Below are 15839 nucleotides of genomic sequence, written 5' to 3'. Positions count from 1 at the left end.
GAAATATATATAGCTAAATAAAAAAAAGAAAAAAACAATAATGGAGAAGGGAAATAAAGCGGTAATAATTATTTCTCTTATTCTAAAATATTATTGATTAGATCCTGCCAGGTTTTGAAAAAATTCTGTACAGATCCTCTAACTGAGAATTTGATTTTTTTTATTCTAAACACAGGAGTGTCTTAAAAGTTTTCCATTTGATGTTATCACTGCTTCATAACAGAGGTGTGTGGACTTTCTCATTAGTTTGTTCTCGCTTTTTAAGGGGGTGTTCATTACACATCTACTTCATTTTAACCTTAGCAACTATCTTGATGGCTCCTCTAGATGAGTCAAAAGCCTCATGTGCCCGAGCTTTAAGCTACTTTTAGTTAAACCTTTAGTTATTTTCAGCCCTTTTCCTTATGCTTTTGATAATCCATTGATTTTCAATTGACATTCAATGCACGAATGAACACATTACAAAATACATTTAACACTAGAATTACCAGAGCCTACGAAAAAACTCGTAGATCCAGCCCACCTTAAATCGCTTCTTAAAACCGTTCTCACCTCTCCGCCAGCGTCTTTTGTCATCTAAATGTACTGATAAAGACAAGCTGCCAGCAGCCGGCTATTCCATCCCCCCAACGACTTAGAACGTAAACGAGCTTTTCCCAGCTCATGCCTTGATTGATTATCTGGGAGTGAAATGGAGTTTTAGAGTAGAAATAATAGATTGTTATTTGGAACACACGCATTTCATATGTGTTGCATTTCTACAGTAATCTGTGTAAACACATTGTTAAAACAGAAACGTTTTACAATATTCTAGTAGCAAATGACAAAATGTAGGCATAAACTATATAATGTATGAAGCCTGAAGTCCAAATATCAAAGAAACACTTTCACAAAAGTTACAAAAAAAACAGTGGCGCAACAGTATCAGTCGCTGACTGGGAATCCGAAGGTCATGAGTTCAATCCTGTACAGCTCCATTTTGAGAAGTGTTCTTATTTTCACTATTTTAGAATAAAAAGATACATTTGATTTCAGTCTGTAACAGCCGGTTTAATTTATGATATTTGTAAAGGTTAGCTTTATTTTTTTTTTAAATTCACTTTTCATTGTCTCAGTCGCGTTCAGGATCCTTCCCTACCGCCCCCCACCTGACACTGCTGTTTTCACATAAAGACGCTCTATAGTTCTGCAGTGTATCACGATACATACGAACACGTGTTTTTTTCCCCCAGTATTGCCAGTCCCCACGTGTTGCTGTATGCTGTTTCTTTTGTACTCCAGGACATGCAGAGGAAAGCATAGTAAAGAGCAGTAACTTCAGCGCTATATGCAATCATCAGACACTCCCCATCTGATGCTGTTTTCACATAAAGACGCGCTTTAGCTCTGCAGTGTACTTGTGACTGCATTGTGGTACCAATGCTTGCGAACTGAAGTGTCTGCATGCACTTTTCGTGGCATTATACGTGTATTTTTTGAGTATGCCCATGTAGCTCAAACACAGGAACATATGTTGATGTAAAAGTATAACAAAACAAGTGCACTTTTATTCAAGACTATAACAGAAGAAAAAAGAAAGCAAGTTACAGTAGGCGGTTGATATGACAGCTTGTGTGGTGCAATGCTAAGAACTGCTGATTTCCATTCTGTGCTATATAACTGTTAACATTTGAATCTGATGATTGCATATAGCGCTGTCTTATTCAGTGTGCGCAAGAACATGCAGGTGGCCAGTTGCTGAGTGCTACAACGCACATTTTAAAAAAAGAAAGAGACAAATATATGTGACGTTTTGAAGAAATCATTTTATGACGCGAATAGTACCAATCAGAAAACATCGTCAAAGTAATGCAATATTATTTGAAAATGAACAGCGTCAGATCGGGTGTGAAGTTATACTGGCGCTGTTTGAGTCAGATCAGAAGCTGAATAAGCAGAAAAAGCTCCTGTTCTGACTCTAAGTAAAAAAGCATGAATTAATCAACTGAAATAACCGCGATTGACATTTTAAAGATAACGATTTACAGTGCATACCAATTTATAAATTCAATGTCCGTTTGAGGAAAAAAAAAAAACATTTTCTTCAAAGCTGGGAATCGAACTCGCGTCTCTGTAGCACGACAGGGCTGTTGTGCTCCAAGTCAGCAAACCGTAGCGTTAAGCCAAGGAAGCTGTTGTATCATCCTTGAACCTTTTGTGAAAGTGTTTATTTGATGTTTGGACTTCAGGCTTCACAGATTCTATAGTTTATGCCTACATTTTGTAACATTTATTACTAAAATATGAAAAAGTTTCTGTTTTAGCAATGTGTTTACACAAATTACTGTAGAAACGGAACACGCATGAAATGCATGTATTCCAAATAGCGATCTATTATTTCCATTCTAAAACTCCAGCAGTTCAGTCACTCCCAGATAATCAAACAAGGCATGAGCTGGGAAAACTTAGTGAACGTTCTGCGACGGTGGGGGATGGAATAGCCGGCTACTTGCTGCTCGTCTTAATCAGCACATTTAGAAGACAAAAGGGAGGTGAGAACGGTTTTAAGGTGGGCCGGATCTACGAGTTTTTTTGAAGACTCTGGTAATTCTAGTGTTAATGTTGAAATGTATTGTACAGGATATGCAATTAATGATGGCAATCAATATTCATTCAATATTCATTTTAGGTTTTGAAGAAAACATCATGAAGGTATTGTCCATTTCTCTGTACACATTCTGACAGCCTGTTGTGGAAATTTTGCATTGCTCGACATAACATGTCAAGGGAAATGCCAGTGATTTTCTCTTCTTCTTCTTCTTTTGGCTGCTCCCGTTAGGAGTTGCCACAGCGGATCATCTTTTTCCATATCTTTCTGTCCTCTGCATCTTGCTCTGTTACACCCATCACCTGAATGTCCTCTCTCACCACATCCATAAACCTTCTCTTAGGCCTTCCTCTTTTTCTCTTGCCTGGCAGCTTTCTCCTTAGCATTCTTCTTCCAACATACCCAGCATCTCTCCTCTGCACATGTCCAAACCAACCCAATCTCGCCTCTCTGACTTTACCTCCCAATCGTCCAACTTGAGCTGACCCTCTAATGTCCTCATTTCTAATCCTATCCATCCTCGTCACATACCAGTGCAAATCTTATCATCTTTAACTCTGCCACCTCCAGCTCTGTCTCCTGCTTTCTGGTCAGTGTCACCGTCTCCAACCCATATAACATAGCTGGTCTCACTACCGTCCTGTAGACCTTCCCTTTCACTCTTGCTGATACCCGTCTGTCACAAATTACTCTTGACACTCTTCTCCACCCATTCCACCCTGCCTGCACTCTCTTTAGATAGATAGATAGATAGATAGATAGATAGATAGATAGATAGATAGATAGATAGATAGATAGATAGATAGATAGATAGATAGATAGATAGATAGATAGATCTTTATCACCTCTCTTCCACAATCCCCATTACTCTGTACTGTTGATCCCAAGTATTTAAACTCATCCACTTTCGCCAACTCTACTCCCTGCATCCTCACCATTCCACTGACCTCCCTCTCATTCACACACATGTATTCTGTCTTGTTCCTGCTGACCTTCATTCCCCTCCTCTCTAGAGCATATCTTATACTGTATGCCCCTCCTGACGTAACCCTTCCATTTATCCGGGCTTGGGAGAGCGATTTCCTCTTCAGTCCTCCTTTTAAGTTCAGCAGTGGTTGCAGGATGTGTGCGGTACATTTGACTTTTAAGATGTACTCACAGAAAAAAATCACAAACAGTGAGATCTAGGGATCTCTCAGGCCATGGAATGTCACCATTGCTTGAAATGGCGTGTCTTCCGAACAATCGTCGAATAGCTACCATCGATTTTTGGGCAGTATGTGAAGTGGCTCCATCTGAGGACTTCTTTTGTAAGGCTGAACCCGTTTCTTCGAAATTACATACTCATGTTGCAATCGCATGAGCATATGGGACACGATCATGATGCCCTAAATGGTAACAATGCCAAAATTCCCTTTGCGCTGCAGTCACACTATCACCATTCTTATAAAAGGCTTTCACAGCGAATGCTCATTGCACACCACTCCACTGCTCGATTAAAAGCTAATAGCAAGGGGTTCTAAACGAGGTCGCATTGGTCCCATACAACTGTCAACGCCACCACCTAGTTTCAAAATTTTCCTGTGCCACCCCGTATATTCTTGTAAAGATTATCATGAAAACATATATTTGATTAAAATTCTACACTTGGACCACCAAGGTCAAAATTTTGAGTTCCAAAGTAGTCTATTATGTCTGCATGATTCTAAAGAGTAACTATGGAAAATTTGGTCCAGATTGCTTAAGTAGTGTGGAATTATTTAGGGAACATACTTTGACACGTGAGTCACTGTCTTGCACCCCAAAACACAAGGCTGAGTCTCAGTATTTTAGCACAACCAGCTTTATTCAGCTTGAAACAGGTTATTTATTGTAGTGGGATCTACCACAGAGACACAGCAGTCAGGCAGTGTCGTGACCAGGTTAGTGGCCAAGTAATATTGTTCCCTGCATTTATAATGTTCCTTGCCTCACCCATCAATGACAGGCTCTTATAGCGCAACCACGATCTTTTCAGATTTGCTTCGGCGGGAAGCTGCTGCAGTGCTGGGAACCTGCGGTTACCCCAGCAACTGATAGGCTGTCTTCCACAGATGTGGCGATCACGCTTTGGGACACTCTTGGTGTGTCGTCCCTTTGGAGGAAAGTCCCAAAAGAGTTTACAAACCTCACAATACATAGAGAGAGGCAGACATAAATTCTATTTTATATACTGTATATAGATTGTAAAGAATTACCTTTAAAAATACCAAACTTATCCTTTAAATGAAATTTTACAGTCTTAACTCTTCCTTCTAATTATGACCAGTTGAGCCACGTTTGAGCTTAACTGTAATATACAAACTGTCTTAATATCCAGAAATTAAAATACAACAGTGGGTTCTGCTTGATGTCGTACAAATGTAGAATTCCAAGATCTTTACAAAAACAGTTTAGTTTCATGACATTTCCAAAATGGAGAAAGCAGGATTTTGAAAGTGTTGAAATGTGATGGGTAAAGGTTTTAAAACAGTGCCTATGAAAAGCATTCACCCCCTTTGAAAGTTTCAACATTTTATTGTTACATAACATTGAATCACATAAGTTTTTTTCCTTGACACCGATCAACAGAAAACAAGTCTTTAATGTCAGTGAAAACAGGTCCCTGCAAAGTGGTCTACATTAATTACAAACAGAAAGCACACAATAATGGAAGAAGTTGTCTAATTTCAGTCTGCTTGGCTTCCTCTTCTTTTGGCTGCTCCCGTTAGGGGTTGCCACAGCAGATCATCTTCTTCCATATTTTTCTGTCCTCTGCATCTTGCTCTGTTACACCCATCACCTGCATGTCCACTCTCACCACATCCATAAACTTTCGCTTAGGCCTTCCTCTTTTCCTCTTCCATGGCAGCTCTATCCTTAGCATCCTTCTCCCTGCTTGGCTACATTCTCAAAATTGTTTAAAAATGTCAAAATCCTATTTCAGAATTCAAATAAGCCAACTAAAGCATGCTGGCTTTGACATGTGTGCTGAACTTTAACACCGTCAAGATGCTGATGTGAAGATATTTTCAGACCCAGGGAAAAAAACAGGTCTGTTGCCAAGCGACACCTTCCTCGAAAATTGCTGCCATGAGCCTCAAGTGCTACAGAAACATTTTCTTCCTGCTGTCTACTTTGGACAGCAACATTTCAATTTCTGTGTCCATAAAACACTTTTCCTAGCACTTTATGTGCTCTTTAGCTGTGTGGTATATACAATATTTATACTGTCAAAGAGTGTCAAATGAGAGGCTTGGCATCACGGATTGGTGCATTTGGTCCATTATTGATGAATCCGGCTCCTGCTAAATATTAGAGCTAATTATTTCTAAAAGACATGGCTCTACGTTTTTGATAAGTCAATCTTTCCACATTCTTGACATCAGTCATAAAAGAGCAGACTGTAAAGATGGTGAAGCCCTACAGAAATATGGGGGACATCATTGATAACAGGCTGACAAGTCAGTAAGAAGTGGTTGAAGCAGCTTTCTTTTCATCAAAAAGGTGAATTTTTTTAAATGAAATAAACTATAATGTCAAGCTTTTATTGGCTGTTTTCTTAATTTTTTTTTGTATGTTAATTTGGAAATCTCAGTATTAAGAACTAAAATGACATGCTTAAATGTTATTCTGTTTGATATGATATACTTTCTTAATCCACTGAACGCAGGGTCAGCCATTCTACAGCACAGGCCTGGAGTACTTTTCAGGTTAAGGGCCTCGCTCAGTATGGTCCAATGGAGTAGGATCTCTTCTGGCAGTAATGAGATTTCAACCAGCAACCTTCTAGGCGAAATGCTTGGCCACAGAGCCACTTCCTTCACGATTAGGGAATACACCTCCCAAAAGTGAGATTTTTTGGTTGGAGCGTGACCCCATGTTAATGGGCTTCTTGTTTCTGCTTTATTTTCTTTGTATCTATCCACCTTAATAAAGGGGTAAGTGTCAGTATGTCTGCCCATCCAGTTGCTATGTCTCTATAATTCCAAAAGATGGTGCTTCACAGACATTTGTAGCAATGAAATGTGTTGTATCTTCTATTCCAACAGATGGTGCATCAGAAAAATTAACACTGTTTTGACCAGTCCCATACCAACTGACACATAAAAGAGGCATACGCATTGCATTTATCATTCCAATAGATGGCACAGCACAAACATTAACACTGCTTCTATAGATCCTATGCCAAATGGCATATAACAAAGACATATTTATTGCAGATGTTAATGCTACAGTCTACTTTGATTAGATTTCAACCCATCTTAGACAGGTGTGTAGATAATTTAATAATATTTTAGCAAAAAAATGCATGCATTTTGCACTTTTGTGAGCACATGACTGGGTGACTTGACATGTGGATTATGCAACACATCCATGTTTTTTTTTTTACATGGATATCTTTGACATTGTTTGCTGTTATTGAGCATTGGTCACCAAGTTCTCACTCTATCAGTTTTTATCTCTGCCCTCCATTAAACATGAGATTAAAAATGTTTCTCAGTCATCACAAACCAGATGGGGTATATAACAAATAAAAAATGTATATTTAATTTTTGGGTAGAGTATTCTTTTAAGTTACTAGTCTCCAACAGTCCTCCTTCTGTATCACAGGCAGATTAGAATAGAAGGCCAACTTGATTTCACTAAATAGCAACAGCCATCATTTTCTTCAAAGTTTCAACTGTTGTCATCAGGTTACAAATTTAGATCTTTATGACTCAAAAGCATTAACCCTAAGAGCTTGATTTATTTCCAGTTTTATAAGCACTTTTAATTCTGTTGGCAACAGAGGCCCTGATGAACTCAAAGTTTTCAAAGCCCAATCTATAAGAATCCTATTTGTGTGCTCAGATACATTTTATTTCTTGTCTCTTGGCTTTTGTTTTATGTCTGTATATTCTTGCTGCAAATAAATTCCCCTCTGGTATAATAAAATCTACCCTTCCTTTTCTGACCTAATCTACAAATTTCAGACTGTAGTGTTTAGAAGGTAGAATGATATTTATATACTAGACATTAAGCCCATTACAATAACGGGCGCTAGAACAGTAGTGCATAAACATTAGTAGGAACAGTCTATATTAAATGGCAAGGGACCGTGTATTTTGTGTTACAGTAATCCTGGCTTGTATGTGGCTGTAATATACGTCACTGTATTGTGTCCTTTAATTTTCTCTCGCAGTAATGTCTCTCCAGCAAGTATTGTGCAGTTCCCCAGCAAGTATTTTAATCTATTCTGGCTTACAGCTGATTATTGTATGTGTGTCGTCTCTCCAGCAACGGATTTTATGTGAGCGAAAATAAATCAAATCAAATCAAATCAATCAAATCGTATTGTAATATCATGGAAATTCATATACAGTATTTAGGAAAACCCCTTCAACGACTGACACTTTACACTTTTACTGGGCCAAGTTTGTTAATCGCAAATCTGACATCCTCAGAGTGAACACTTGCACAACAACAAACACTAATCCCACCTCTTTGGGGAAGCTGGTCTCCGCTTCTCAGTACCCGATTGGATTTTTCGTGCGTTATGTTTTAGGTCTTACCTCATTTACTGAAATCCAATTGGATCGGCCGCGCGATATTTTATAGGTCCCGCCCTCTCTGTCTTGTGTGGCGCGTCAGGCGGCCTTTGAAGCATCGCACCGTGCCCTGCGCATGACAATAACGGCCGCTAGAACAGTAGTGCATAAACATTAGTAGGAACAGTCTATATTTAATGGCAAGGGACTTTGACCTCATTCTTTTTGTTGGTCATATTTTTCTTTCTTTTGGCCTTTCTTTTGTTGATGTTTACTTGCTGAGCTGACCGTTCTTCGTGGGCTGCCGCCGTGTATTGTGTGTCTTTAATTTTCTGTGACAGTAATACTGGCACTATTCAATAAGGGCGCGCACAAAAAGGCGAGCTTCAAAAGGGCGACCTCAATTGGGCGCAGTGAATAAAGGCGCGCGTAAATAAAGATCTGCATCTTTGTTGCTCTTCACATATTCCAGAGCCATTTGAACTAAATTGTCTACGAAAGCCTTTATTCGCTGCGCCCAAATGAGGTCGCCCTTTTGAAGCTCGCCTTTTTGTGCGTGCCCTTATTGAAGGATATGTGTGCGCGCCCTTATTGAAGGATACCGTCTTGTACGTCCGCTGGCTTGTACGTCCGTAATATACCTTTAATTTTCTCTGGCGGTAATACAGGCGTGCGCGTCGGTAATATGCCTTTAATCTACTCTGACAGTAATACTGGCTTGTATGTGGCTGTAATATGCGTCACTGTATTGTGTACCTTTAATTTCCTCTCGCAGTAATACTGGTTTGTATTTCCGTAAAACGCCTCTAACTTTCTCTGACAGTAATATCGCGCATCACACCGTGCCCTGCGCATGCGCACTTCATCAGAAGACACCCACACACGGACACCTGGACGCACACAGGGATTTTATATATATATAGATTGTCAGACATGAGAGTCTATTGAGCATTTTATGGATTCTGCACAAGTAGGAGGTTAAAGGTGCAGCACAGTCTATAACTTCCTTTCCTTTTTAAACTTTATAATTGAGTGATGACATGTTAAATAATGCCACCTAAAACAAGGTACATTTTTATCCTAAAATATTCTTACTAGTCATACCCTTAGTCAACATGCAATACATATTGCGATACAGAGACTTCATAATGCAATACTCCCTCGATACAGAACATCCTCGGAACAGCAGAGAAAAAATAATAAATAAATATTTATGGAAAAAAAAAATAAGTAAAAATGACTAGCTTAAAATCAATACAAGATATAAAATAGGAATTAAGGACATAAAAATACATTTTTATTGTTTCTAATTGACACTGTAGTACTAGGGTGTGGTACTGTGTTAGCCATTATGAATGTAGTGAGAAGTCAAGCAAAATGACACCTTTTATTGGCTAACTAAAAAGATTACAATATGCAAGCTTTCGAGGCAACTCAGGCCCCTTCTTCAGTCAAGATGTAATACAGAAACTGGAGTTCCCAGTGTTTATATACACACCAGGACAAATAGCAACATTGGAAAACCTTTAAGTGAGACATCTTAAATGTAAAACCACATTGTATTGAAAAACTCATCAGAAACTTCAGAAGCCTTTGTTGGACAGTTATCTTATCCACATTGTTCTCCTCTCTTGCTTAATGAGTCTTAGCCTGAAGAGGTGTATTAATTTTTTACATCTACAATGTCTCACTTAAAGGTTTTCCAGTTTTGCTATTTATCCTGGTGTGTATATAAACACAGGTATCTCCAGTTTCTGTATTACATCTTGACTGAAGAAGTTGCCTCGAAGGCCTGCATATTGTAATCTATTTAATTAGCCAATAAAAGTTGTCATTTTGCTCGACTTCTCGCTAATTGACACTGTGAAAGGATTCAACGAACACAGAAAGACGTTTGGGGGCAGCCACCGGTATACTTGAATTAAGCTGCCTAAAAACAGAGATTGTGGTTCACTGTTTATAGAACTCAGTCCAAAATGACAGGCAAACATGGTGGCTTTGAAGGAGGTCAGGGGAAGTGATGTTATCGGGCCCAGAACCAGAAGTGACGCTGTCGGACCCGGCTCCGGAAGTGACATCATCGGGCCCAGAACCGGAAGTGGTGCCATCGGATCCAGGTGAAATTTTCCGTGGTCAGTCTGATGATAAAAAAGAGTAAGGATTAGTGTACTCTGCCACCCCATGGTCTGGCATGGAATTACCTTTGTTTGAGCTTTTTAGCTGCCTCCCATACACATGCGTGTGGCAACACATATATCTTCATTTAATTTTGTAATTGTGAAATTAATGGTGGAACGAAACTTGGTTGTTTTGATCATCCCACACACTCCTCTAAATACCTTGAAAGCTTGGAAACGCTGACCTGCAAGGTACAAGACATCTGCCCTTTCTAACTAAACATGCACGGTGTAAACTTAAGAGACATTTAACAGACATTGTATCTGTGACTGACTCCTTAGTAACATTTCAAAAATTATCAAAAGTTTACTTTCAGGATATACAAGGGATGATTGAAAAATTCCTAAAAAATCTAAAATGTTAGTATGCATCTTACAGCGATTCCCTTTTAGTCATTGTCAAAATGCCCCCTTAAGATATATTCCCAGAACTTCTTCCATACCTGTTAACATTTCTAGTACTCTTTAGTTGTTATTTTCTGGATTTCTAACATGGTAGCTAATTGTCTTCCTTTCAGTACCAATTTTGGTTTTGGGTCAAAAGAGAAGGATCAGCCGAATACGAGAGGTATGAGGCAACAAGCACATTGTTTTTTGGTCAAACACTATTTGACTGACAATGTGCAGCTGAGCTGTCCTGGTGCAGCGGTGGGTTCTGTTGCACATATCTTGGTGCAGAAGGCAGTTTTGTGTGCGCCACTCCTCAGGAGGTTTTTTCCTGATGTTCTCCAAGAGACGGCTCAGCAGTTCAGTGTCAAGTCACTGATTAACAATCTGATCACTCTGTTAATGTCGGAAAACTTGATCATTGTTGTCGTGATGTTTAATATGACCTGACATGTTTTTTTTTGGCTTAGACAAAATATAAATTGGCAACGTCACACACACGATTGTAGAATACATGTCAGAAACATACTTTCTCGATCAACATGGCACATTGGCAAATGGCAGACTGATTAACAAGACTGAAGGCATGTGATACATAGTGGCATGGTTGATGAATTACTTCGTAAACCGTGCTATTGACCAATTTTAAGAACTTGTATTGTAAAAAAGATACAAAGACAAAGGAAAAGAGTTGGGGCTGTGTCTGGAGACGTCATTCAATGTCATTTTTTGAAAATGAGAAAAAATGAATTGGCATGAACAGCTATGCTTTAGTTGCAAATCTCCATCCTCTTCTAATGAACTCTCACTTCCAGGAGATGAAAGATTTACATATGGTGGAGAGCAGAAGAAGCGGTGTTTGCTGCAGTCATGTTGGAATTGATATCAGTCGTCTTCCAGTGGCTTTTCTGCCACATAAGAGAGATTGTATTAATTCTGGTGTATCACTCTTTCCTTCCACCTGAATAACCCGAACCATTACTTGTGAGACTAAAACTTAGAATTCGCAATTTCCAATGTTGCACTCAGAAAGCACAAAGAAAGCACACCCTAAACTCGGAATTACTACTTGCAAACTCGGGCCTGGTCTCTGAGGTCCAAGTTTGTCCGATGTTAGATTGTGAAGTCAATTCATAATGGCAGAATACACCATGAAAACAAGTACAGTTACACTTTATAGGTTTAATTTGTTTATTGCAAGAATTTACTTCAAATTATTCACCTTAATCCATAATCAAGAAGGTAAACATTAACATTACCAACACAAACAATGACAGACTAACTGATATTATCCTGATATACGCTACTGTCTGTACACTGCACTCAATGGTTATTTTGTGCAGTCTTTCAATTGCAACTTTCAAACAGACTTACTACTATTTATTGTGGCCAAAAGCACAAAAGTCTTTTTTAGAGAAGATAACATACTTTTTGCACCTTTCTGGCTTATTGGTTAGTGTTTGTTGCTGAAACACCAGCCAAACGCCAGCTTTCATCGGGACATCCATATTTACTTTCCTATGTGGGTAGCACAAAAGTGAGGAAGTCGCAAATGACACAATTGTGACTTTCGGCCTCCCAGCTCCCCCATATGACAAATGTAGCATAAGTCGAATGTAGCATTTTCTCCCGCCTCTTCCCCTTCCCTTCTTTTTTAACATCCAATCCCGTCCCTCTTACTATTCTACACGAACTGGAATAGACCAATCAGGGGGCACTAGCGGCTGTCAATCTAGGCTTTATCCTCCTGAAGATGTCTAGTTTCACTTCCTTTTAACCATTCCTAATTTTTTTGTCCTTTAGTTAACCTTATTAAAATGTCTCAAATGTTGGTGCTTTCTTTTCCTCATTTTATTTTTCTCTTCAAAACCATTGTTCAGAACGGCTTAATCCAGTTCTGCATTCTGGGAACAAAGCCTCCCCTGGCATCATGCTGCTGTAAGTTTTTTCCATCTTTCTCATCAATAACATTCAAAAAAGTACTAAAATAAATGTAATACTTTAATCATTATTACTATACAGTACACATTTGAAGTGATTTTAAAAATTTCAAGAAGGACAGACAATCTTTTCTCTTTTGAGGATTCTCAGAAAAGCATTTTGATGAGAAATATTTTTAAAGTGAGTAGAAAAATTACCAGGCCACTTATAACAAATGTTCTGATGAAAACCTCTCTCCTAGGGCACCGTACCAATTTAACAAATCTCATTTTTACTAATAGCAGGGCGTCCTCCTGTGCTTCATGCACCTGTGCACAGCTGGAAGTCACACAGTTCCTTTTAGATGCACATCATTAAACCGGAGGCCTTAGGCCTTGATTGTTCCAGATTACTTGCATTTTTTTAATTAGAATTGATAAGATTTATGAACACCATGCCTCATATTTGTTACCAAAATCTTTTAGTTTTAAATTTCGATAAATTTAAATTTTTAAACCATTTAAACCCCCCAAAAGAAAAAGATGTTAAGTGATTAATTAAACATAAAACTACAATACCTTGCAAAAGTATTCATTTCTGTCGGTGTTTATCATGTTTTTCATTGCATATCACTCTGGAATTAATTTGGATGTTCCTTTGGAGTAAGTCAAAGTAATGGACTTAACAAGACATTCCAAATTGTTGAAGTAGAATGAAAATAAAATATCTTTTATATATATATATATATATATATATATATATATATATATATATATATATATATATATATATATATATATATATATATATACATATACATATATATATATCTTATATATAATTCGCCAGTCTACTCACTCACTCACTCACTCACTCACTCACTCACTCACTCACTCACTCACTCACTCACTCACTCACTCACTCACGTCCATCTGAAGCTGAATGTACAGTTGCCTTCTGCGCACGTCGCCTTCTGCGCACGTCTGAAGCCGAATGCGCAGTCGCCTTCTGTGCAGCTGCCCGAAAAACCTTACGAGACCGACATCGCGGCAGGCGGCGGATTTACGGCCGCAAAAATTCAAAGAGAAAGACGACTTCGACCAACATCGCAGCAGGCGGCGGATTTACGGCCGCAAAAATTCAAAGAGAAGGCGACTTCGACCAACATCGCGGCAGGCGGCGAGATTTGCGGCCGCAAAAATTCAAAGAGAAAGACGACTTCGACCAGCATCGCGGCAGGCGGCGGATTTACGGCCGCAAAAATTCAAAGAGAAAGACGACTTCGACCAACATCGCGGCAGGCGGCGGATTTACGGCCGCAAAAATTCAAAGAGAAAGACGACTTCGACCAACATCGCGGCAGGCGGCGGATTTATGGCCGCAAAAATTCAATGAGAAAGACGACTTCGACCAACATCGCGGCAGGCGGCGGATTTACGGCCGCAAAAATTCAAAGAGAAAGGTGACTTCGATTAAAGCTCTAGAGGCCTGAAATGCGATTTCGACTACAGCTCCAGGCCTAATTACGCATTCATTCAATACACCTATATCAGGTTTGTGGTGCTTATACTTATTACTATTCCACTTGTGCCCGTTTCATCTTACGTTGTCGAAACGGGCTCTTTGTCTAGTATATATATATTACATATACATATACATATGTAAAAGGTTTTGTCTTGTCCTTGCAACTGCTCGTGCACCATTTTCTTCACGTTGTCATCGGTCTTGAATTGACGACCACCCAGATGTTTTTTTAGCGGTCCAAAAAGGTGGAAATCACACATTGCCAAATCAGGTAAATAAGGAGGATGTGGCAATACCTCAAACTTCAGTTTCTCCAGACAAGCCTTGCTGTTCTTAGCAGTGTGTATCATTGACTTGCAGCAAAAGGACTCCTTGAGACAGCAGTCCAGGCCGCTTTGCATCAAACAGCAGGCTTCACATTGGTCTCCAGCAAGTCACAGTAACTTGCACTAGTGACTGGAGTACCCCTCAGCATGTAGTGTTTGACAATAACTCGGGTGCATGAGTGGTTGTGAAGACAAGACAAAACCTTTTATTCTGCTGGAATCCAGGCAGGTGGCGCAAGTGCATTGAGCAGGGTAGAGATGACATTGAGAAATGACACAATCAGTTTTGTTAAGGTTCGTTCCATTTTCTAATAAATCCCATTTTCTAACTTGAGCTTGAACCCTTTTATTTTACGTGCCATTGTGTCCTCAGTTTGGGTCATTTTTGTTTTGTTTTGGATGGCTTTGTGGTGGCCTAATCCAGATTCACTAAATTCTCAAAGCCCTTCGATAATCATGATCCATCAGTGTCCGCTGACTCAAGTTACTTGAGAATAGTAATGGAAATTAAGGTGAAAATCCATCCATCCATTTTCCAAACCGCTGAATCTGAACACAGGGTCACGGGGGTCTGCTGGAGCCAATCCCAGCCAACACAGGGCACAAGGCAGGAACCAATCCCGGGCAGGGTGCCAACCCACCGCAGGACACACACAAACACACCTACACACCAAGCACACACTAGGGCCAATTTAGAATCGCCAATCCACCTAACCTGCATGTCTTTGGACTGTGGGAGGAAACTGGAGCGCCCGGAGGAAACCCACGCAGACACGGGGAGAACATGCAAACTCCACGCAGGGAGGACCCCGGAAGCGAACCCGGGTCTCCTAACTGCGAGGCAGCAGCGCTACCACTGCGCCACCGTGCCGCCCCTTAAGGTGAAAATGAATTTAAGATTAACAACCTCGGAACACTTCTTCACATAAATTGTTGTGTAAATCTATAACAAACTGCTGAGCCACGTGGGTTCAAACGGACATCCCCAATGGACTCACAGTATAAGTATAAAATAAAGTGACAGCTTTGCTACTAGCTAATATTAGCTAACCAAATAGGTGCGATGGATCTAATGGCTCCCTTCTTACATTATTGTCCTTCTGCCATTTCTGTATGAAAATATCTTATTTTTTCTTTGACTAGGGCATAGAGGAAGAGTGGGAAGCACTTTACTCCAGTGTATAGGATTTGAACCGTGCACCCAGACATTGTCTATGCTCTTGTTGTCTCTGTGTCCCACATTTCCAAAGATATGATTGTTGATTGGCTCTTTGAATGTGTGCATGAGTGGGCCATGTGATGGACTGGTGCCCACTCCAGGACTGTTTTCTACCTTGTTTTCTGTGCTGTTGGGTAAGGCTACAGAATG

Source organism: Erpetoichthys calabaricus, chromosome 5 (assembly GCF_900747795.2).
Source record: "Erpetoichthys calabaricus chromosome 5, fErpCal1.3, whole genome shotgun sequence".
NCBI lineage: Eukaryota > Metazoa > Chordata > Cladistia > Polypteriformes > Polypteridae > Erpetoichthys > Erpetoichthys calabaricus.
Note: the sequence above shows the minus strand (reverse complement) of the source record.